The sequence below is a fragment of the Mobula hypostoma genome, chromosome 5 (assembly GCF_963921235.1).
Source record: "Mobula hypostoma chromosome 5, sMobHyp1.1, whole genome shotgun sequence".
Lineage (NCBI taxonomy): Eukaryota > Metazoa > Chordata > Chondrichthyes > Myliobatiformes > Myliobatidae > Mobula > Mobula hypostoma.
The window spans coordinates 75,693,649-75,717,731 of NC_086101.1; the positions used below are offsets into that span (position 1 = coordinate 75,693,649).

General features: G+C 41.6%; 1 protein-coding gene across 1 annotated transcript in view; it reads right to left on the bottom strand.

Moving 5' to 3' along the window:
- Window positions 1-13,987, bottom strand: part of tnfaip6 (tumor necrosis factor, alpha-induced protein 6) — a 74,405-nt gene extending 60,418 nt beyond the window's left edge. Inside the window, exons 1-2 of the mRNA XM_063048579.1 lie at window positions 13,929-13,987; window positions 9,263-9,314 (exon numbers count right to left, since the gene is read on the bottom strand). The gene's annotated coding sequence lies outside the window, so the exon portion shown is untranslated. The remainder of the gene's footprint in view (window positions 1-9,262; window positions 9,315-13,928) is intronic.
- Between the last annotated feature and the right edge of the window lie 10,096 nt (window positions 13,988-24,083).

A 24,083-nucleotide genomic window follows, 5' to 3' on the forward strand; every position in this document is an offset into this window, starting at 1 on the left:
CCAAGACTATGGTCAACACGCTCCTAGAAGACAGCGGCACGGCTAATGTAGATGAACTGAACACACTGATGAGGGAGAGGGAGAAGTGGAGAGTCCATCATCATGCCCAACGCCGGCCCCCTAGGCCTGAGTCGACGTAGTAGTCGTGAGGGAGAACTTCTTCAGCTCAGGGGATGGAACAAGCTGGCAGAGGAAGTGGTGAATGCAGGTTTGATTGCAAAATTTAAGAGAAGTTTGGATACGTACATGGGCAGGAGGGGTATGGAGCTGTGGGTCAATAGAACTAGGCAGAATAACAATTCAGCACAGACTGTGTGGGCTGAAGGCCCCGTTTCTGTGTTGTAGTACTCTATAACTATGAAAAGGGATCACAGAACATTTGTGAATTCACATAAACTGTTTCAGCTGCTTCAATCTGGCAAACAGTACCACAGCATTAAAGCCAGGACCAAAAGGATACGGGACAGCATTTTTCTACAAGCCATTAGACTTTTAAATTCAGATGTCTGTACATTGCGACGGAGTCATAACACAAAGATTTTTACTCCTTCACATTGTGGATAGATGTAAGATTTAAATAAATTCTAAACTCTAAATTCTAAGATTTAGGGAATTACAGAAATTTGATTTCTTTTTCATATCCAGAATGCCTTTGCATTCAAGACAGGCTGATCAACATGGCAAGTCAAGACCTTATCATTTTTGAGTTGCCAAATTGTTCTGAGGCTTTTAGCAATAAATTTCTGGAGTAACAGCAATAACAATAGCCCACTCTGTACATGTGTAGCGTTGTGTATCGCAGAATGGCAACATTCAGTCATCAGTCTGGTGTGACAGAGAATTATCTATTCATCTCAAAGAATACATATTTATTGTTCTTTAGCTTACATAAACCAAAATACTCTCTAAAGATCATCTTGCCACAATTTATTTTCCACCCTCAAAGTCCCTGAAAATCCAAAAAAAAGAAAAAAAAAACTAGGATTACAAATAGAATTGAGTTTCCTTAATTTCAGAGATCAAGACTAAAGAGTTTCATGATTTTTTAAATTTTGAGATATAGCATAAAATAGGCCCTTCCCACCTTCAAGCTAAACCGCCCAGCAATCTCCCAACTTAATTCTAAAATTTACAATGACCACTTAACCTACGAACCAGTAGGTGTTTGCACTGTGGGAGGAATTTGGAGCACCTGAGGAAACCCATGTGGTCACAGCGAGAACATACTAACCCTCCTTACAGGCAACGGCGGGAATTGAACCTGAGTTGCTTGTGTTGTAAAGTATCATGCTAACCACTACGCTACAGTGCCGATAATGGTGTGCTGCTTTGGATACTGTATACTGATGATAATGCTATACATTAAACAGAGAGATTAATTTTGATGTTGAAATTTGATTTTGCAGCAGATTGAGACTACTACAAAGTTCAAAGTAAATTTATTATCGAAGTATAATTTATATCACCATATACTGCCTTGAGAATCATTTTCTTCCAGGTATTCACAGTAGAACAAAGAAATACAATAGAGTTAATAAAAAAGCTACAAACAAACACTGACAAACAACCAGTGTGCAAAGGAAGACAAACTGTGTGACTAATAATATCAATAAATAATTAGATAGATAGATAAATAAATAAGTAAAACCTGAGAACATGTGTTGTAGAGTCCTTGAAAGTATGTCTGTAGGTTGTGGAATCAGTTCAGAGTTGAGGTGGGTGAAGTTACGGAAGAATGGTTCAGAAGCCTGATGGTTGAGGGGTAATAACTGTTCCTGAATCTCATAGTGTGAGTCTTAAGACTGCGGTACCTCCTTCCTGATGGCAGGAGTGAGAAGCGACCATGGCCTGAATGGTGGATTTCTTTGGTGACTTTCTTTAGTCAGTACTCTGTATATATGTGCTCAATAGAGGAGAGGGCCTTGCCTGCGATGGACTGGGCTGCACTGACCACTTTTTGTAGGATCTTCCTTTTCTTGGGCATTGGTGTTTCCATACCAGCGTGTGTTGTAACCAGTCATGATACTCTCCACAGTGCATCTATAGAAGTTTGTCAGGCTTTTAGATGACATGCAGAATTTGTGCAAACTTCTTAGAAAGCAGAGTACTTGGAGAATGCTACTGAACACCACTTTGACTTTCTTCTTAAGTGGACTCTCAGACTGAGCATAACCTCCTTTTCCTCCAGTGCAGGGGTTCCCAACCTGGGGTCCACAGACCCCTTGGTTAATGGTAGGGGTCCATGCCATAACAAAGGTTGGGAACCCCTGCTCAGGTGTAATAAATTCTAAAGTATTTGATGAAGTCATAGTGCAACCCGTAGAGCTCAGTGTAGATGGGAAAGAGGTACCTGACAGAATAGGTGGCTGGACTCCTGTTAAACACCTAGATCAAGGAAGTTGGTGCTCATGGTGGTGTCATGGATAATAAGGAAAATCTCAGCTCAGGACCAAGTAAGTAACAAAAGTTCTATGTGGTTTGGCTGATAAGAAACAGAGATGAAGTCCTTGGATCAGGAATACAATGATGGGAACTGCAGTTACAGCCTGTGTTTCCAATGTGACCAGATATATCTTAATCCGAGCAAAATATAATGATCTTATTATGGGATGACATGATATTATTTTATACTTACAACAACACAGAAGGCCCAGTTTGGTCCATGGCATCCATTGTGGCTCTCAGAGTGCAATCCCATTAGAACAGGGATGCCCAACCTTTTTTATGCCTTGGACCCCTACCATTAACTGAGTGGTCCATGGACCACAAGTTGGGAACCCCTGCATTAGAACTGTTATCTTTCTCCTTAGTCCCCTCCACCCAGCTACATGTCCTCCCTTTGCCGGTAATTTATACTAATGGTTAATTTCCAGGAGTTAAACAACCCTAGCAACACCCCTGTAGAGTGTGGAGGAACTGGTGCACTCAGAGCAAGACCACACAGTCAAGGAGAGGATGTGCAAACATTTCACAATTCGCATCTGAGGTCAGGACTGAACTTATGTCTCTTCAGAGGTGGGGCAGCAGCACTGTAGATCTTGAAGAAGATCTCAGTATCTGTGCCTAGCAAAGTTATATCTTAGTTCCATTCTGTCCGTTTTGGACACTCAGATGTATTTTTAGGAAAGTGCTGTCAGGCAATATGCAAAATTTGGAAGGCTTCAGAATGAGAATCAGAATCAAGTTTAATATCACCAGCATATGTTGTGAAATTTTTGTTTTAGCAGCAGGAGTTCAATGCAATACATAATAATAGAAAAAAAACTTGGAATTACAGTAAGTACATTCATTAAATAGTTAAATAAGTTAGTGCAAAAATAAAAAATAAAAATAGAGTGAGGTAGTGTTCATGTCTCATTGTCCATTCAGAAATCAGATGGCAGAAGGGAAGAAGCTGTTCCTTAATCATTGAGTGTGTGCCTTTAGGCTTCTGTACCTCTTTCTTGATGGTAGTAATGAGATGAGGGCATGTTCTAGGTGATGTAGGTCCTTAAAGATGGATGCAGCCTGTTGAGGCATTGCTCCTTGAAGATGTCCTGGATACTATGGAGGTTAGTGCCCATGATGGAGATGTCAACTTTCTGCAGCTTACTTCGAACCTGTGTAGTATCCCTCCCCCCATACCAGATAGTGATGCAGCCAGTCATTACCCATCTCTAATTGCTCTAATGAGACATTAATTTCAATGACCTGCTACAACTGTCATAGTGACAGAATTCCCAAATGATGAGAGGCTCAGGATTTCTGGAATTTGCTGTATCAACACGAACGGAATAGTGGTATGCTGAATTCAGAATAGTGTGTGATTTAGGTGTTATGCTTTTGCTCTTGCTGTACTGTTGTGCTTTTATCTGCCTTGCTACAAGTCACAGACCATGTGTTCTTATTTAACATTAGCTTGGTGAGTTCTTCTGACATGTGCTACAGATAGTTGTTTCAATGAGTCAAAGCAACCAACACGTATTGGTCAGCTGACAGCCAATCCCAGAATGACTTTCACTAATTGATCCTTGTTCTAATCAATGTCTTGAATGTTCCTTGTGTAAACCATTTAAATAGTCGTGCTTTGGGATGTACAATTGAGTTTTGAGTTTTGTACTTAAAGACCATAAGACATAGGAGCAGAATTAGGCCATTCAGCCCATTGAGTCTGTTCTGCTATCCCATCATGCTAATCCTGGATCCCACTCAACCCCATAAACCTGCCTTTTCGCCTTACTTGTGTGGTTTTACTAAATAAAGGAGTATTTCAAGTTCCAGCTTTGTCTTATCTCCTGGCTTTGGGTCTCATCAATAGTTCTAGGTGACCAAACACAACAAATTGGTGACAAGGCAATTTCAGCAGAAGACTTGCACACAATTCTACAACAGTAACAAGCTCAGTTTGAGGCGGCCCAGCTGAAGTTGATCAAAACCTTGACCAGCAGGTTATCAGTGAATCCAATGACGTTGGTGTCAAACATTGAACAGAACTCCTGTGAATCAGTTGTTGTGTTTATTATCAACTTCCAGTCTGGTGCTGCTTCAGGCATTATGTCTGAATCATGGTTTAACCATTACAAAGCTATATTGCAGGTCAAATTTGCCAGTAAAGACAACTCGTGGAAGACACACACTTTGCTCCAAAAATTGGGGACTGCTGAATTGAGCGTTTTTTCCAACATCATTCTGCCTTAAAACCCCTGTGACCTTTTCTAAGATGAAACTGTCTGACAGCTAACAAGCATTTTTGGAGAGCAGTCGTGTCTCTTCAGTGTTCGCTACCAGTGTCTAAAACTCAATGTTTAACCTGGCGCTGATAACTTCATCATATAGCCCTGAGTCATCAATTGTGAATGTAAGAAGTTCAAGCTGGGTAACATGGTGACTTTAGGCAACTGGTGTTGCAGACATTTACATATGGCTCCTGGCCAGACTAGGGCAATACCGTGATATGATTTTGCAAGCTGTCACTCAAGAATGTGTGCATTTGATTCCAACCTGCTTGAACAGAACTATATGAATGCAGTTTCCAGTGGCCTGGACATTATCACACAGCAGGTTTCCAAGAGGCCAAACACAATTCGTTGGAACTGTGTTGCGTGGCATTATGCAAGAAACTGCTACTACAAGAAACACATTTCCAGGAATTGCCAATACCATTGTCACAAAGAAGGTTTTTGCTATCCTTCACTGTTTTCTAGGCCAGTGAAACACAGGGACAAGAAGTTTCGAAGGCCATCAAAATCTACAAGGAGTTTAATAGAAACATAGAAAATAGGTGCAGGAGTAGGCCATTCGGCCCTTCGAACCAGCACTGCCATTCAGTATGATCATGGCTGATCATCCAACTCAGAACCCTGTACCAGCTTTCCCTCCATACCCCCTGATCCCTTTAGCCACAAGGACCATATCTAGCTCCCTCTTAAATATAGCCAATGAACTGGCCTCAACTGTTTCCTGTGGCAGAGAATTCCACAGATTCACCACTCTCTGTGTGAAAAAGTTTTTCCTAATCTCGGTCCTAAAAGGCTTCCCCTTTATCCTCAAACTGTGACCCCTCGTTCTGGACTTCCCCAACATCGGGAACAATCTTCCTGCATCTAGCCTGTCCAATCCCTTTAGGATTTTATACGTTTCAATAAGATCCCCCCTCAATCTTCTAAATTCCAACGAGTATAAGCCTAGTTGATCCAGTCTTTCATCATATGAAAGTCCTGCCATCCCAGGAATCAATCTGGTGAATCTTCTTTGTGCTCCCTCTATGGCAAGGATGTCTTTCTTCAGATTAGGAGACCAAAACTGCACACAATACTCCAGGTGTGTCTCACCAAGGCCTTGTACAACTGCAGTAGTACCTCCGTGCTCCTGTACTCGAATCCTCTTGCTATGAATGCCAGCATACCATTCGCCTTTTTCACCGCCTGCTGTATCTGCATGCCCACTTTCAATGACTGGTGTATAACGACACTCAGGTCTCGTTGCACCTCCCCTTTTCCTAATCGGCCACCATTCAGATAATAATCTGTTTTCCTGTTTTTGCCACCAAAGTGGATAACCTCACATTTATACACATTAAATTGCATCTGCCATTAATTTGCCCACTCACCTAACCTATCCGAGTCACCCTGCGTCTCTTAGCATCCTCCTCACAGCTAACACTGCCGCCCAGCTTCGTGTCATCTGCAAACTTGGAGATGCTGCATTTAATTCCCTCATCTAAGTTATTAATATATATTGTAAACAACTGGGGTCCCAGCACTGAGCCTTGCGGTACCCCACTAGTCACTGCCTGCCATTCTGAAAAGGTCCCCTTTATTCCCACTCTTTGTTTCCTGTCTGCCAACCAATTCTCTATCCACATCAATACCTTACCCCCAATACTGTGTGCTTTAAGTTTGCACACTAATCTCCTGCGTGGGACCTTGTCAAAAGCCTTTTGAAAATCCAAATATACCACATCCACTAGTTCTCCCCTATCCACTCTACTAGTTACATCCTCAAAAAATTCTATGAGATTCGTCAGACATGATTTTCCTTTCACAAATCCATGCTGACTTTGTCCGATGATTTCACCACTTTCCAAATGTGCTGTTATCACATCTTTGATAACTGACTCTAGCATTTTCCCCACCACCGATGTTAGGCTAACCGGTCTATAATTCCCCGGTTTCTCTCTCCCTCCTTTTATAAAAAGTGGGGTTACATTAGCCACCCTCCAATCCTCAGGAACTAGTCCAGAATCTAGAATAGTTACATTCAGTTAACTTTGCCCTGGAGAAGGTACATCAATGTATTTATCAACAATCAGTTGGTCAAGTTACAACCAAATATTCAGGGGTTCCAAACCTGGGGATCACAAATCCATTGGTTAATGGTTGGGGTCCATGGCACAAAAAAGGCTGGGAACCCCTTGTCTAGTTCATCATTAAAAATCCACTCATTACAAATCCATATGAACATCTCGAAACAAATGAAAATTTTCGAGAAGTTTAGACACTCCAAACTTAATTATAAACTCTAATATTCTGATAGAAGTCATTAAGATAACTGATCTTTAATTCTGTTGACTTTGGGAAGTGAGTCCCAGATTCTGGATTATTTTTTTGTGTGATGTTTAGAATGATTACTTCTTTGTGCACTGTAAGTGTTAATGGAGGATAGCAGTTCAATATGCTTGCCAATTTTCTTATTTTCTTTGGCGTTGTAATCATTTTCTATTTTTAAAGGACATCTATTGCTCCTAGCTACTCTTTATTTTTCTAGTATAATTGTAAGATTGTCAATGCTGATTTTAATATCCTTTCCATTTCTTTCTATTCATTTTTGGAGACTTTAATATCTAATTTGTCATTGTTAGTTCTTTGTACCTTAGTCCAAAGGATTTTCTCTAGTTTTTGCTTTTAGTGTTGTCCTTTCTTTTAGACTTACATTGTCCTTTACCTTTTTATCATTTATGTGTAATGGCATATGATGTGGGAGATCATGGTCTTTCTTGGCAAATATTTCTACAGAAGTGGTTTGCCATTGCCTTCAACTGGGCAGTGTCTTTACAAGACGGGTGACCCCAGCCATTATCAATACACTTCAGAGATTGTCTGCCTGGCGTTAGTGATCGCATAACCAGGACTTGTGATATGCACCACCTGTTCCCATGGCTTCATGTAACCCTGTTCGTGGAGCTAAGTAGGTGCTACAGCTTGCCTAAGGGTAACCTGTAGGCTAGCAGAGGAAAGGAGCACTTTACACCTCCTTTGGTAAAGACGTATCTCCACCCCGCCACCCACTTTACCTTTTAAGCTACTTTTATTTAGTAATTTAAGTTATTTCCTAAGTGTAGAAATTGACTTTGTAACAAATCACTGTGTGGCATGACTCAAAGTGTTAGAAGAGCCTGTTCTGCACTGTATCTCAATAAATAATTTTTTTAAAGAATCGGCCATGATGGATTGGTGACACAGACTCGATGGGCCTGATGGCCTAGTTCTGTTCCAATGTATTATAGTTTTATCTCAGCTGAATCACATGAAGCTGAGTCTCATGCAAATCTAGACATTTAGCAGCTGTTCCTGTTTATCCCTTTAGAACACTGCATTAAAATTCATTGTGTTATGAACTCTATTGGATAATTATTGTACAGATGTTACATTGTTAACAAACGGTTGAAGGCCACGTTAGCGTAGTGGTTAGTGCGATGCTATTATAGCTCGGAGTGTCGGAGTTTAGAGTTCAACTCCGCTGTCCTCTGTAAGGAATGTGTATGTTTTCCCCATCAAATGTATGGGTTTCCTCCAGGTGCTCTGGTTTCCTCCCATATTCCAAAGGCGTACGGGTTAGTAGGTTAATTGGTCATTGTAAATTGTCCTGTGATTAGGGTAGGGTTAAATCAGAGGTTACTGGAGGCATTAGAATTTGAAGGGCCGGAAAGGTCTATTTCTGTGCTGTATCTCTAAATAAAGAAACAAAATCTGTGTCAAATGTTATGTAGATTGCTATCTTGTTGGTTCCAAGGCACATTGTAACTAAGAAAACATTTTTCACGGTCTAGAAAAATAATTCATTCAGATTTCATAAACACAAGAAATTCTACAGTTGCTGGAAATCCAAAGCAACACACACAAAATGCTGGAGGAACTCAACAGGTCAGTCAGCACCTAGCAAAATGAATAAATAATCAATGTTTCGGGCTGGCACCCTTCTTCAGGACTGAGAAGGAAGGGGGAAGATGCCGGAATAAAAAGCTGAGGGAGGAGGGAGGAAGGAGGATAGCTTGTAGGTGATAGGTGAAACCAGATGGGTAGGAAGGGTAAAGGGCTGGAGAAGGAGGAATTAGATAGGAGAGAAGAGTGGGCCACTGGAGAAAGGGAAGGAGAAGGAAACCCAGGAGGAGGTGATAGGCAGGTGAGAAGACGTAAGGGGCCAGAATGGGGAATAGAAGAGGAGAGGGGTAGAGAAAATTATTTTTACCAGAAGGAGAAATTGATATTCATGGCATCAGGTTGGAGGCCACCCAGATGGAATATAAGGTGTTGCTCCTCCACCCTGAGAGTGGCTCATTGTGGCAAAAGAAGAGGTCGTTGTTATACATGTCAGAATAGGAATGGGGATAAGAATTTAAATGTTTGGCCACCGGGAAGTTCCGTTTTGGCGGATGGAGTGGAGGTGTTCAAGGAAGCAGTGTCCCAATTTGCGACAGGACTCACCAACTTAGAAGAGGCCACATTGGGTGCAGCGGACACAATTAATGGCCCACAGCAGATTCACAGGTCGAGTGTTTACTCACCTGGAAGGTCTGTTTGCTTTCAGAGATGCTCAATTCCTATGAATGTTCAAATCTGTCAGAGGAAGAAGTCAATTTTTATCACATGAAAGTCTGATTTCTGGAATCATACAAGCTAACACATTACAGGGGCTACTGGAGGCCATTATTCCAGCTCCCATATCCTTTCTGGGTCATGGAGAGACCATGGTCGTCTATGTCACAGGACTCGGCACATAAAGAATGAATGAGCAAACAAACAGTTTAAACGTGTTATTTGAAAAGGAGGGAAAACTTTCTTTTGGTCCGTTAACAGTATTTATTTCTTATTTATCTTAAGTTGCTCTGATAGGGTTTTCAGTGTTCTACTACTGCCATAGGTTCCTTAAGTTTGTCATAACTAGGGGTGGTATTGGAGATAAGCTCCCACTACCTATTAAATGCTCCCGATGGTGTATGTTGATTAGCCTCTGACAACCAAGTCCAGCTTCTGGTTTTCATGTGTGGCTTAACTACTGAGCCTGGCGGAACTGTTTCTACTGGGAGGAGAAGGGGCAAAGGTGGGTTACTGGCACCTTAAAGCTAGTCGCTTTGGGCAAATGTGGCTCATCAGCTTTGATTGGCAGCTCATCTAGGAAAAGGAAAATTCTGATCTTAAGCCTCCACTGCCCTGTGCTATACCTATTGTTGGGAAAGGCTTCAGGAGTAAACCCTGAGGAAAAATCCAGAGTTGGAGTCCTTAAGGCAGTCCTGTATTGAGCTCAACGCTGACTGGCAACTCCTGCAACGCCACTGATGTCAAACTGTATTAGTCTTTGCCATTCCTTTGGGTTCATGAGCTGTGTGGAGAGGGGCAGCTGCCACATGCTCTCCATAGCGTACTGCCCTGACTTGCAAATCATGTAGACAGCTAGGACACAACATCTGTGGTCGACCCTGATTAATGGAGGGCCTTACTACTGCCCAAGTATATCTATTTCCAAGCAGCGGGAAGGAAAAAGTTTCAGGAATTTGATCAATCAACATCGGAAGTAGGGTTTATGCAGTTAGAATATTGAATAGCTCAAAAGATAGGGTATTCCCACAGACTTTTTATTCCTCACATGACATTGCCACTATACTTTGCTTGCTTTAGTACAGATACATCCTGATGAAAATCTTATAAAATAAGGTTGACTCTGATATTATGTTGTAGATATTGCATATTCTTTTCTTTAAGAAGAGAAGATGGCGACGCGACGCAGCGCACAGCGGCCACTCCGGAATGAATATCTGTTACTTGTTAAGTAGGATGCCGTGCACAATCCTGATTTGATGGAGACGGACGTGAGAGCACGGAGGAACATCTGGTGAAACTTCTGAAATGCCTGTTTCGCTGCCGCTGCTACTGTGTGATCTGAAATCTCCGGAGGGGAAGGCCCCGAATCCTCGGCTTTGCCTGTTGCTTGGCGGTCGGGGCCGGGGTCAAAGCACTCGGCAGAGATGGTGCTCGGTGCTCGGTGCTCGGTGTTGGAGGGCTGGTCGGAGGCTCGAAGTTTTCAGATGGACTCAGAGTCGGCTGTGGTCGGGTGCTTCCAGGGTGCTGCATCGGCAAGTTTGCGACGCTGGAGGTTCATGGCAGGAAGAGAGTTTTTCTTCCTTCTACCGTCTGCGTGAGATGATGGGGCTATCGGGACTTTGAGACCTTTTTTTTTTACCGTGCCCATGGTCTGCTCTTTATCAAATTACGGTATTGCTTTGCACTGTTGTAACTATATGTTATAATTATGTGGTTTTTGTCAGTTTTATTCTTGGTCTGTCTTGTGTTTCTGTGATATCATACTGGAGGAACAAATTGTATCATTTCTTAATGCATTCATTACTAAATGACAATAAACAAGGACTGAGTGTCCTCATAATCTAATCTAATCTAATATGCCAATGATGGATAGGAAAGTCTGTATTAATAGTGCCAGACAAGAAAAGTGCCCATTTTTAGATGGTGTGAACTTCTCAGGAATTTTAAAGCAACACACACAAAATGCAGGAGGAACTCAGCAAGTCAGGCAGCATCTATGAAAATGAATAAACACTCGATGTTTTGGGCTGAGACCCTTCATCAGGACTGGAAAGGATGGGGGAAGATGCCACAATAGAAAGATGGAGGGAGAGGAAGGAGACTAGCTGGAAGGAGATAGGTGAAGCTAGGTATGTGGGAAAGTTAGAGGGCTAGAAAAGAAAGAATCTGATAGGACAGGAGAGTGGACAATAGGAGTAAGGGAAAGAGGAAGGGAGCTGGAAGAAGTAATAGTTAGGTGAGAAGAAGTAGAAGTTCAGAGTGGGGAATAGAAGAAGTGGATATCCAGGAATTTTTCAACAGCTGCATACATTTAAAAAAATAAGTAAAATTAATTTTGTGCCTGTAACATAAAATTACAATGAAAGAGATTATGCAGATCCACTCCTCGAATAAAAAGAGGCAGGCTTGAAGATTGGCACAGTTGCATATTGGTCAGCGTAATACCTGACAGTGCCAGCGATCTGGAGTTTGGGGTTCAATTGCTGCTGCTGTCTGCAAGGAGCTTGTACGTGGAGGATTACAAATACCTGGGGATACGAATTGACAATAAACTGGACTGGTCAAAGAACACTGAGGCTGTCTACAAGAAGGATCAGAGCCGTCTCTATTTCCTGAGGAGACTGAGGTCCTTTAACATCTGCCGGACGATGCTGAGGATGTTCTACGAGTCTGTGGTGACCAGTGCTATCATGTTTGCTGTTGTGTGCTGGGGCAGCAGGCTGAGGGTAGCAGACACCAACAGGATCAACAAACACATTTGTAAGGCCAGTGATGTTGTGGGGATGGAACTGGACTCTCTGACGGTGGTGTCTGAAAAGAGGATGCTGTCCAAGTTGCATGCCATCTTGGACAATGTCTCCCATCCACTACATAATGTACTGGTTGGGCACAGGAGTACATTCAGCCAGAGACTCATTTCACCGAGATGCAGCACAGAGCGTCATAGGTCATTCCTGCCTGTGGCCATCAAACTTTATAACTCCTCCCTTGGAGGGTCAGACACCTTGAGCCAATAGGCTGGTCCTGGACTTATTTCATAGCATAATTTACATATTACTATTTAATTATTTATGGTTTGTTACTGTTTAATTATTTGTGGAGCAACTGTAATGAAAACCAATTTCCCCCAGGATCAATAAAGTATGACTATGACTATGTTCTCCCTGTCACTGCGTGGGTTTCCTCTGGGTTCTCCAGTTTCCTCCTACATTCCAAAAGATGCATGGTGAGGGTTAGAAAGTTATGGACATGCTATGTTGGCATGAGATGCATGGTAACACTCGAGGGCTGCCCCCAGCACAGTTCTTGTACTGTGTTGGTCATTGACACAAACGACATATGTGTATTTTGATGTACATGTGACAAATAAAGCTAATCTTAACTTTAAAGAGATATTAGGACATATACTGTAAGCAGAAGCTTTAACAAGAGCTGAATGTTAAAGATTATACTTAAGGGAGGAGAGAGAGCCCAAGTCATTCATTAAGGAAGTTTTAGGCCGCAGAAGGTATAACTGCCAATACAGAGGGGATTAAGATTAGCTTTACTAGTCATGTGTACATTGAATTATAAAGCTCTGTGGGATACTGTAAGAACGGAAGAGTCTCGAGGACAGGGACCTGAGAGAGCATAGAGGCAATTAGAACAAATATGAGACTTTTAATAGTGATAATATTGCTAGAATGGGATCTCATATTCATCAACAAGCAGACAGATGATTATGGAAATTGGAACAAGTTGACAGAAAATGCAAAGTTCCAGTTTTGTCAAGAAGGCATAAGATCATGGCAAAGTTCTGTCAGCAGATTTACTGAGACCAGACTGGAGACAAATGGTAATATGGAGAAAGATGTGGCCGGTTTTGTTGATATGGTCAGAAGCTCATCTCATGATCAGAAACGCCAACAAACTGAATAGTCTATTTCAGCCTTAGACATCGACCTGGGAAGAAATGGACTGGGATAATGGTTTTCTCTATCCCAACATTTTGAAGGAAACTTCAACCAACCATTGCAGGGGTTCCCAACCTTTTTTATGCCATGGACCCCTAGAATTAACCGAGGGGTCCATGGACTCCAGGTTGGGAACCCCTGCACTATTGAGAAAGCATGGAAAAATGAACCAAGTAAAAACAATTGTTCTCAGCTGGTTGATGGAGGAAACAGTTAACCATAATGAAGACGGCAGATAAGCTGTGAAAGGGAGGCAATATTTACTTGCGATTTTTAAAAAAAGTTACTTTAAATTGAAAATAAAATATCCAGCAATATGTATTTTTAATACAGAAACATTCCTGTCTTACTAATGTTTGACAGAATCTTTTAGTGTTATTTCCTCTCATAATATTCCCGGAGCACCATTTGATTTAGCACATTTGGAATATTTTGTAATACCGTATACTTAGTCGCTGTTTTAAGTAGTTACTTCACTGAGAAGAAAAGGAGTTTGTTTATATAACAACCAAAATTATAAATTGCCAATATTTTTCAAAGGACTGAAGGAATACTTTATGTGAACTGCCTTTAAAAATTATAAAAAAGGTTTTCCTTTTTACACTTCCTAATTGATATATTTTCATTAGATTTCAATATATATGTAAAATACTGAAATTTAACATGCTTCTTTACTAACCTTCATTAAGCCAATATTTTCTGCCAAATATTAAATACACAGAAAACCCGGACTTCCTGTTGTAACCCATTATACAATGACCCACTTCAGCTGTTACTCATTCCTCTTGGCATAAGAACTTTAAATAAGAGTGCTGCGACATTTACCACAAAGCACTATTGTAAGCAATAGATGTGTGCAACTTTTTGACTGTTTGTCTGATGAATTGTGAATTTCTTGGCCGAGAAATTCTGTTACACAATTCCAAAACTAAGTGATCCTGGCTGTTGAAAATGGACTCAACCCAAAGTAAAACAATAGTGCACTCATTTCTTAGACTGAGTGACCAGTGGGAAAGAAATCTGCCCCCTGACATTTGGCAGTGCTTTTACCAATACTGGAAACTTTTTTTTGTTCTCGTTTAAAACTCTGTCAAATGACATCACAGATATTACAAAGCCCAGAGTTCAACTACAGGATGATTTCCAATCTCATTAGTGCTATTTACTTAACAGAATATGCTTATTGCCTTTTCTACATTGGTGAGACACGTTGTAAATCGGGGGACCACATCATTGAGCACATCCACACCATCCGCCACAAGTGGGACTTCCGGTGACCAAATATTTTAAAGCTGATTCCCATTCCCATTCCCATTCTGATGTGTCAGTCCATGGCCTCCTCTTGTGCCAAGATGAAGCCACCCTTAGAGTGGAAGAGCAACACCCTATATTCCATCTTCCATGGTAGTCTCCAACCTGATGGAATAAATATCAATTTCTTCTTCTGGTAAAGAAATTCTCCCCCCCCCCCCACAACCCCCCCCCGCCATTCCCCATTCTGAACTTTTACCTCTTTTCACCTGCCTGTCACTTCTCCCTGGGTCCCCTCCTCCTCCCTTTCTCCTATGTTCCATTCTCCTCTCCTTCACCAGCGCTTTTCTTTCTTACCCACCTGGCTTCATCTTTCGCCTTCTAGCTATCCTCCTTCCCCTCTCCCAAATTTGTTTTTCTGTTGTCTTTCCCTTCCTTTCTAGTCCTAAAGAAGAGTCTTGGCCTGAAACGTCAACTGTTTATTCACTTCCATAGATGCTGCCTGCCTGCTGAGTTTTTCCAGCATTTGTAGCGTGTTGCATTACTTCCTATTACTGATCTCTCTGAAGCTGTGTTACTTAAAGGTCAAACTGTATTCCGTGTCCTTACTGAGACCTGTGCCCTCCAAAAACCTTGGGCAATATCTCACATGTACAGTGCCAATAAAAAGTATTCACCACCCCACCCCCGAAGTTTTCATTTAACTTTTTAGTGAAAGCCACCATCTCCCATTTCAAAGCCTAACCTATTCTATTTGGTATGTTCCTTTTAAGTATAACTTACAAAAGTTCAGTGCAATATCCTGCAAGAAAATTAGTCTCAGGATAGTATATTGATAATAAACTTAGTTTGAACTTTGTCCTAGAACTTGGTAGTTTCTGGCTTTTGTATCTTCTGCCCAATTAATCTCTGTGGTCCAAATGCACAAACTATGTGCTTTCAGTAGGTGTTATTTGTCCAAGTCAATGTCGAGTTTATTGTCATATGCACATGTGCATGCTAGCTTGGGTACAATGTAAAACTTAATCGCAGCAGTGTCGCAGGCAAGTGGCATCAGATATTCAACATTCACAAGAAAAACATGCACTCACAACATAAATTAATATGTATCGGGTACCACGCTAATGTAGCGGTTAGCACAATACTATTACAACTCAGGCATTTTGGAATTTAGAGTTTAATCCTGGTGTCCCCTGTAAGACGTTGCTGTATGTCCTCCCTTGGAATATGTGTGCTCTGATTTCTTCCCACAATCCAAGGTGTACCAGGTAGATTCATTGGTCATGGTAAATTATGTTGTGATTAGATTAGGGAAAAATGGGGGTTGTCGGGTCGCTGGGGCAGTGTGGCTCGAATGGCCTATTCTATGCTGTAAAAAAATGTCCATTCTAGAGCAAAGTGGTCAATACTGAGGTCATGATTGCTGTTATGCCATTTGGGGTTCAAGAGCTAAAATCTTGAAAGGAAGTAGCTGTTCTTAAACCTGGTAATGCTTCAAAATATAGGGAAATTCTGGAGGAAAACCCAATGCAGTCTGCAAGAGAAATGCGACTTGGGAGATTTGTTTACCAGCAAGACAATGACCCCAAGCATAAAGCCAAAATTACACAGGAATGGCTTAAAAACAACAAAGTTAATGTCCTGGAATTGCCAAATCAGGGTCCAGACCTCAATCCCATCGACAATTTGTGCCTAGACTTGAAAAGGGCTGTTCACTCATGATCTCCATGCAATCTGACAGAGCTTGAGCAGTTTTGTAAAGAAGAATGGGGAAAAATTGCAGTGTCCAGATGTGCAAAGCTGATAGAGACCTATCCACACAGACTCAAGGATGTAATTGCTGCCAAAGGTGCATCTACTAAATACTGGCTTGAATGGGGTGAGTAATTATGCAATCAATTATTTTGTATAAAATAAATGTAATAAATTAAGACCAATTTGTAGAAAATTGTTTTCAATTTGAAACAAGAGTCTTTTCTGTTGATCAGTATCAAAAAAGCCAAATTAAATCCATTGTGATCCAATGTTGTAAAACAATAAAACATGGGAAGTTCCAAGGGGGTGTGAATACTTTTTATAGACACTGTATAAGGTTATTGGGTATCATTGTGTATATTTAAGGCAAAGGTTGCTGGAATCTTGATTAGTCAGGGCATGAAGGGATATGCGGTGAAGACAGGAGATTGGTGCTGAGAGGGAAAATGGATCAGCCATGATAAAATGGCAGAACAGACTCGATGAGCCAAATGATCTAATTCTGCACCTATATTTTGTGGTCTTATAATAAAACAAAACAGAAAATGGAGAACAAGTAAGGTAGCATCTGTAGAAGGAGAAACTGTTAATAATTCAGATGAAGTAACTTTATCAGACCTGAAAAAAGAGAAATAAGTTAGAGAAAGAAGAGATTACAGATGCTGGAAATGTGGCGCAACACACAAAAAGCTGGAGGAGCTCAGTGGGTCAGGCAGAAACTATGGGTGGGGGAGGAATGGATAATCAACATTTCAGGTTGAGACTCGTCTTCAGGACTGGAAAGAAAACAAGGAGATAGCTGGTGTAGGTGGTGGAGAGGCGGACCAAAAGCTGGTGGGTGTTAGGCACAACCAGGTGAGGGAGGAGGAGAGTGGGAATGATATAAGAAGCTGAGAGGTGAAAGGTGGAAGTGACAGAGGGCTGAAGAAGATGGAATGTGATTGGAGAGGACCATGGAATAAAATGAAGGAGGTAAGGAAAGAAACTGTTGGAATTAATATCTGAGTATTGGGCAAATTGTAAGGGTAAGAGGGCTGGAGAGAAAGGGGAAAAAGTGGAGAAGGAAGTAGTTACTTGTGATGAGCCATGCCGGCCTGTGCACCTGTATTTGTTGTCATCTTATCTAGGGCCATTAAGACCTTGTGCTTTCTGTTTAAAATCTTGTCAAGTTCATTTTGCCTGGCATGGCTTGTTAGTGTACTGTGATTAGTTAGAGTGAATTCCCATTTAGCACAGATTGAGGGCTCCTTGTATGTTGTAGGAATGATTCAGCTTGCGGTGTCACATACTTAAACCACCGATGTTCTGTTGGAATTCCTATGAATGAACTCTTGTTTCTGTCTCGATGGGAGTCTGTCATTTCTCTGCACCCAGGATCAGTCATTTGTCAGACCACACAGTGACATTACTGGAAGTCAGAGAAATTAATAGTTATGTTGTCAATTAATAAGTTAGTCTGTGGCTGAAACCAAGGAATATTTCTCTGATAAAGGGTATCTGTGTGGCAGATATGGTAAAGTCCTGTAGTGGTATTATTAGTGACTGATGTGGTTCTGGGGCTTATCCCGCAGCAAAAACTGTACACAGAGAGAATAAGGAAAGTGAATGGTAGGTGAAAATAATTCAGATATAGACAGAAATAAAAAATAAACAAACATGAATCTGAAGTTCAAAGTACAGATATGTCGCCACATAGGCATACTTAATAAATCTATAGAATAGTAACTATAACAGGATCATTGAAAGAGTGCAGAAGACAACAAACTGTGCAAATGCAAATTAATAACAATAACATGAGAAAATGAGATAATGAGTCCTTAAAGTGAAATCATTGGTTGTAGGAACATTATAAAAATGGGGCAAGTGAGTGTAGTTATCCCCTTTTATTCAAGAGCCTGATGGTTGAAGGGTAGAAACTGTTCTTAGCAATTCAATGTTAAGTCCAGAAGTTTACAACATAATGACCTTCACTTTCTGGGTCTGAAAATCAACCTAGAATTGACTGTACAATGGTGAAATGGTGTCTTGGCCTTGAGCATTTACCCTTCTGCAAATGTTGGAAGAGGCTTGTGTTAGAGGATTGGAATATGACATTGTACACGCTGTCTGTAATTTCCAAGGCTTGGTATCTGCACCAGCTGTGTATTCTACCCAAGAGTGTGAAAGTCTTTCCTTCTGTCACACCCTGTCTGGTCTTCCAATCTACCAGGAAAGAGAAATATTATTAAATATGATGATCTCTAAATGACTCAGTTCAATGTTCAGTTTTTTTATTTAGAAACATAGAACACCTACAGCACAATACAGGCCCTTCGGCCCACAATGCTGTGCTGAACATGTACTTACTTGAGAAATTACCTAGGGTTACCCATAGCCTTCTATTTTTCTAAGCTCCATGTACCCATCCAGGAGCTTCTTAAAAGACCCTATTGTATACACCTCCACCACAGTTTCTGGCAGCCCATGCCACGCACTCACCGCTCTCTGCGTAAAAAACTTACCCCTTACATCCCCTCTGTACATACTTCCAGGCACCTTAAAACTGTGCCCTGTCGTGTTAGCCATTTCAGCCCTGGGAAAAAGTCTCTGACTATCCACACGTTCAATACCTCTCATCATCTTATACACCTCTATCAGGTCACCTCTCATCCTCTGTCACTCGAAGGAGAAAAGGCCAAGTTTACTCAATCTGTTCTTGTAAAGCATGCTTCCCAATCCAAGCAACATCCTTGTAAATCTCCTCTGCAGCCTTTCTATAGTTTTTGCATCATTCCTATAGTGAGGTGACCAGAACTGAGCACAGTACTCCAAGTGGAGTCTGACCAGGCTTCTATATAGCTGTAACATTAACTCTCGTCCCTTGAACTCAATCCCATGGTTGATGAAGGCAAATGTAACAGAGACCCCAAGATCCCGCTGATCCTCCACACTGCCAAGAGTCTTATCATTAACACTATATTCTGCCATCATATTTGACCTATCAAAATGAACCACCTCACAGTTATCTGGGTTGAATTCCATCTGCCACTTCTCAACCCATTTTTACATCCTATCGATGTCCTGCTGTAACCTCTGACAGCCCTCCACACTATCCACAACGCCCCCAACCTTTGTGTCATCAGCAAATTTACTAAACCATCCCTCAACTTCCTCATCCAGGTCATTTATAAAAGTTAAGAAGAGAAGAGGTCCCAGAACAGATCCGTGAGGCACACCACTGGTCACCAACCTCCATGCAGAATATGACCCGTCCACAATCACTCTTTGCCTGCTGTGGGCAAGCCAATTCTGGATGCACAAAGCAAGGTCCCCTTGGATCCCATGCCTCCTTACTTTCTCAATAAGCCTTGCATGGGTTACCTCATCAAATGTCTTGCTGAAATCCATATATACTAAATCTACTGCTCTACCTTCATCAATATGTTCAGTTACATCCTCAAAAACTTCAATCAGCTAGTAAGGCATGCTCTGCCTTCGACAAAGCCATGCTGTCTATTCCTAATCATATTATGCCTCTCCAAATGTTCATAAATCCTGCCTCTCAGGATCTTCTCTATCAACTTACCAACCACTGAAGTAAGACTCACTTTTCTATAATTTCCTGGGCTATCTCTACTCCCTTTCTTGAATAAGGGAACAACATCTGCAACCCTCCAATCCTCCGGACCCTTTCCTGTCCCCATTGATGATTCAAAGATCATTGCCAGAGACTCAGCAATCTCCTCCCTCACTGCCCACAGTAGCCTGGGGTACCTTATCCGGTCCCAGAGATTTATCCAACTTGATGCTTTCCAACGACACGAAGCTGGGTGGCAGTGTTAGCTGTGAGGAGGATGCTAAGAAGATGCAGGGTGACTTGGATAGGTTGGGTGAGTGGGCAAATTCATGGCAGATGCAATTTAATGTGGATAAATGTGAAGTTATCCACTTTGGTGGCAAAAATAGGAAAACAGATTATTATCTGAATGGTGGCCGATTAGGAAAAGGGGAGGTGCAACGAGACCTGGGTGTCATTATACACCAGTCATTGAAAGTGGGCATGCAGGTACAGCAGGCGGTGAAAAAGGCGAATGGTATGCTGGCATTTATAGCGAGAGGATTCGAGTACAGGAGCAGGGAGGTACTACTGCAGTTGTACAAGGCCTTGGTGAGACCACACCTGGAGTATTGTGTGCAGTTTTGGTCCCCTAATCTGAGGAAAGACATCCTTGCCATAGAGGGAGTACAAAGAAGGTTCACCAGATTGATTCCTGGGATGGCAGGACTTTCATATGAAGAAAGACTGGATGAACTGGGCTTGTACTCGTTGGAATTTAGAAGATTGAGGGGGGATCTGATTGAAACGTATAAAATCCTAAAGAGATTGGACAGGCTAGGTGCAGGAAGATTGTTCCCGATGTTGGGGAAGTCCAGAACAAGGGGTCACAGTTTGAGGATAAAGGGGAAGCCTTTTAGGACCGAGATTAGGAAAAACTTCTTCACACAGAGAGTGGTGAATCTGTGGAATTCTCTGCCACAGGAAACAGTTGAGGCCAGTTCATTGGCTATATTTAAGAGGGAGTTAGATATGGCCCTTGTGGCTACAGGGATCAGGGGGTATGGAGGGAAGGCTGGGGTGGGGTTCTGAGTTGGATGATCAGCCATGATCATAATAAATGGCGGTGCAGGCTCGAAGGGCCGAATGGCCTACTCCTGCACCTGTTTTCTATGTTTCTATGTTTCTAAAAGCTCCAGCACATTTCTTTCTTAATGTCTATATGCTCAAGCTTTTCAGTTCTCTGTAAGTTATCCCTACAATCGCCAAGATCCTATTGGTATGCATTGGTAATCATTTTCCAATGTTCTATAGATTCAGGATCATTTCTTGTGGATTGGAGGGTAGCTAATGTTATCCCACTTGTTAAGAAAGGAGGAAGAGAGAAAACAGGACATTATAGACCAGTTAGTCTGACATCAGTGGTGGGGAAGATGCTGGAATCAATTATAAAAGATGAAATAGCGGCATAGTTGGATAGCAGTGGCAGGATAGGTCCGAATCAGCTTGGATTTACGAAGGGGAAATCATGCTTGACTAATCTTCTGGAATTTTTTGGGAATGTAACTATGAAAATGGACATGGGAAAGCCAGTGGATATAGTGTGCCTGGACTTTCAGAAAGCCTTTGATAAGGTCCCACACAGGAGGTTAGTGTGCAAAATTAGAGCAAATGGTATTGGGGGTAGGGTACTGACATGGATAGAAAATTGGTTGGCAGACAGGAAACAAAGAGTAGGGATTAATGGGTCCTTTTCAGAATGGCAGGCAGTGACTAGTGGGGTACCGCAAGGCTTGGTGCTGGGACCGCAGCTATGTACAATATACATTAATGATTTAGATGAAGGGATTAAAAGTAACATTAGCAAATTTGCAGATGAAGCAAAGCTGGGTAGCAGTGTGAAATGTGAGGAGGATGTTATGAGAATGCAGGGTGACTTGGACAGGTTGGGTGAGTGGGCAGATGCAGTTTAATGTGGATAAATGTGAGGGTATCCACTTTGGTGGTAAGAACAGGAAGGCAGATTACCATCTGAATGGTGTCAAGTTAGGAAAAGGAGAAGTACATAGAGATCTAGGTGTCCTTGTTCATCAGTCACTGAAAGTAGGCATGCAGGTACAGCAGGCAGTGAAGAAAGCTAATGACATGTTGGCCTTCATAACAAGGAGAGCTGAGTATAAGAGCAAAGAGGTCCTTCTGCAGTTGTACAGGGCCCTGGTGAGACCACACCTGGAGTATTGTGTACAGTTTTGGTCTCCAAATTTGAGAAAGGACATTCTAGCTATTGAGGGAGTGCAGCATAGGTTCACGAGGTTAATTCCCGGGATGGCAGGACTGTCATATGTTGAAAGATTGGAGCAACTGGGGTTGTATACACTGGAATTTAGAAGGATGAGTGGGGATCTGATTGAAACATATAAGATTATTAAAGGATCGAACATGCTAGAGGCAGGAAACATGTTCCCGATGTTGGGTGAGTCCAGAATCAGAGGCCACGGTTTAAGAATAAGGGGTAGACAATTTAGAACGGAGTTGAGGAAAAACTTTTTCACACAGAGAGTTGTGGTTCTGTGGAATGCTCTGCCTCAGAAGGCAGTGGAGGCCTATTCTCTGGATTCTGTCAACAAAGAGTTAGATAGAGCTCTTAAAGATAGTGGAGTGAAGGGATATGGGGAGAAGATAGGAAAAGGGTACTGATTGTGGATGATCAGCCATGATCACAGTGAATGGTGGTGCTGGCTCGACGGGCCAAATGGCCTACTCCTGCAGCTATTGTCTAATTGTCTATTGTCTATTCCGTAGTTAATACTGAAGCAAAGTATTCATTAAGTACCTCTGCTATCTCCTCCAGTTCCGTACACCCTTTTCCATTGTCACTCATGATTGGTCCTATTCTCTCACGTCTTATCCTCTTGCTCTTAACATATTTGTAGAATATTTGGGGTTTTCCTAATTCCTACTCGCCAAGGCCTTCTCATGGCCCCTTCTGGCTCTCCTAATTTCATTCTTAAGCTTCTTCCTGATCGCCTTATAATTTTCTAAATTATCTATCATTACCTAGTTTTTTGAACCTTTTGTAAGCAAGGTTCTTAATTTTTGGCTAAAGAAATTCTTTCTCATCTCTCTTCTAAAAGGATGCCCCTCTATTCTGAGACTGTGAAATTTCTTAATTTCTTATCTTTAAAAATTTTTATTTCATAATAATCTATCTGCTTGAACTTTAAATACACTTTTTACCGTTATAATTTAACCATTAAAATGGACATTATTGCTGAATGGCAACGTAGTATTGTATTGTAGAATGAAGGAACATAGCTGTGCACTTCATGTCCAAAAAGAAATAGCTTTCTGTAACAACATAAATAATTGAGAAGCATAACTACTGCCTGAGAGCAAACTCCATTAGGATCAAGGACAACTTCTACCCTATTGTTAGAAGACTACTGAGTGATTTCTTAGTGGATAGGATGGACTCTTGATCTTGTACTTTATTGTTAATCTACACATTCTCTGTTGCTGTTACATTTTATTCTGCATTGTTACTGTTTTACCTTGTTCTACGTCAGTGCATTGTGTAATGATTTGATCTGTATGAACAATATGCAAGACAAGCTTTTCAAGTTCAAATTCAAGTTTAATTGTCATTCAACCATACATGTGTAACACTCGCTTCGCCTAGCAGCTTAATGTAAGGGGTGATAACCCTCTGCCCGGTCAAACTTAAGAAATCTTGTTTGGGTAGATGTTGCGCGATATGTCCCGTTACAAATCAGTACCCCGAAATAACAAACAGGACACAATATGCGATTAAACGATTAAACTTTATAACTCTTACTTTGACTATATAGTTAGTAGAGAAACAAAATATAAAAGAAAAAGGGTCCAAATCTTATTAAACAGTCTGTGCACAAAGTTGGAGCCCACATCAGTAGTCCTTCTTCCACCATCGGTCTCCTCCGAGCGTCGCCGACCTTCAGACGCCTGCTTGGAGTCCACCCCATCCGGCGGTCTACCAAATCTCTCTATTCGCGTCTTCTCTCTTCATCTCTCTCTCTCTCCCTCTGGCAAAAGCCCGCGAAATTAGCTGCTTCCAGAATCACAAGACAGGACAACAAAATCCTAATTGGCTAACATGCATCCATAAGCCTGTTATCTCCAGTCATTGCCCAAATATTGCTGCTAGAGAGAAACCATTACCTCAGCAATGAACATTACAGAGAAGCCATTACATTAGCCTTAGCAGTGAAACATTACAATGAAGCCATTACACATGAATACCCATGAATACAGCCA